At 38.5% G+C, this 1821-nt stretch overlaps 1 pseudogene; it reads left to right on the forward strand.

The window, feature by feature from the left end:
• The first annotated feature begins 12 nt into the window (after positions 1-12).
• LOC112548917 lies at positions 13-824 on the forward strand (annotated as a pseudogene).
• The last annotated feature ends 997 nt before the right edge of the window (positions 825-1821 follow it).

A 1821-nucleotide genomic window follows, 5' to 3' on the forward strand; every position in this document is an offset into this window, starting at 1 on the left:
ACTGTTGTAGCTATGGATCACCACCTCCACAGCCCTATGTACTACTTCTTGATGAATTTGTCCGTCATTGACCTTGGATCTATCTCTGTCAACGTCCCCAAGTCCATGGCCAATTCTCTCTTAAACATCAGAACAATTTCCTATGCTGGATGTGTTGCCCAGATCTTTCTTTTCCCACTTTTTTGTGCAGCTGATTTTGCCTTCCTCACTATTATGGCATATGACCGGCACGTTGCCATCTGCAAACCACTGCATTATGAGATAATAATGAACAAGAAAGCTTGTACTCAGATGGCTGGCAGTGCATGGGTCAGTGCTATTCTCTATTCTGTGATGCACAGTTGGAGCATATTCAGCAAACCCTTCTGCCATTGCAAAGTGATCAACCAGTTGTTCTGTGAAATCCCCCAGCTCCTTAAGCTGCTCTGCTCGGATGCATACCTTAGAGAACTGGCATTCTTGTATTCAGTATGTGTTTAGCTTCAAGCTGCTTTGCTCTCATAGCTGCGTCATATGTTCAGATCTTACCTACAGTGCTGAGATTGCCCTCTGAGGAGAGTCGGAATAAAGCCTTCTCCACCTGCCTGCCTCACCTCACTGTGGTCTCCTTGTTTGTGATCACCGGCACCTTTGCCCACATGAAACCCACTTCGAATTCGCCCTCAGCCCTTGATCTTTTTGTGGCTATTTTGTATTCTGTGGTGCCTCCGCTGATGAATCCATTCATTTACAGCATAAGGAACAAGGAGCTGAAAGCTTCTTTGAGGAAACTGCTCCATAGGAGGGTATTTGACCATAATAACAAATTCATCTCCCTCTCATGACTGTCATTATTATTCAAAACAGCTATAATGAAGTGATGACAGTATTTTTTCCACAAAAACATAATGTGCAGCCAATGTATTGGACATCAAATATTAGTGTTGTAAAAATGTTATGTATCAGGAACCAAATGAATAGACCTTTTGTTTCTGTATTTTGAAGTGACACAGATCACTCATATTATTTAGGGACTGCCTATAATGTCTATGTCTATCTGCCTATATATATATAGATATATCTATAGATATATATATAGATATATCTATATATATATATGCATCTACACATATACATACACACATATATATACACACACATATACATATATACATATATACACATATACACACACGCATATCTATATCTATATATCTATATCTATAGCTATATCTATATAAAACAGATGTCTGATTGGTATTAGGGTCTCCCAAATTGGGGGGATAAAAAATCTTGTTGAGGGAACAGTGGATTTCTTGTTGTCCTTTCTAGTTCCTTTCCCCCCGTATCATTTGGTTGATTTAATGGAGTAATGTTGTATGAAGCCTGAATGGATGATTATAATTAACAAAGGAATAGAGCTCAGAACACAGGATTTCACTGACTTATTTTTTGTTAGGACTTAATCTTTTCTTTCAGAAATGCCCAATCTTTATTTAAAGAGCTCCGGTGGGTTGCTTTTTGCGGGAGGATTTGAAGAGTAGCAATATGGTTTAAATAGTTTTGTACTGAGATTCTCAATAGGTCAACTCTTTGGGGTTTTCTAAGAGACCGATATGCTTGTGTATCCACTAGTGAAGGAATGAAAAATGTGTCTGGACAGCACTGTTTGGACATTGGACGTATGATGTTTGGACAGCACTGTTCCCTGCTTTCTAATTTTTTATTTTTGGTGGGTCTTTCCTAAAAACATGTTACTGTGGACCTAAAGCCATGTATGTATGTTGTTGATTGCATATTACATTGGAATCAATAAAGATCTGAATGCTATGTCACCTTTGT

Source organism: Alligator sinensis, unplaced genomic scaffold (genome assembly GCF_000455745.1).
Source record: "Alligator sinensis unplaced genomic scaffold, ASM45574v1 scaffold1628_1, whole genome shotgun sequence".
NCBI lineage: Eukaryota > Metazoa > Chordata > Crocodylia > Alligatoridae > Alligator > Alligator sinensis.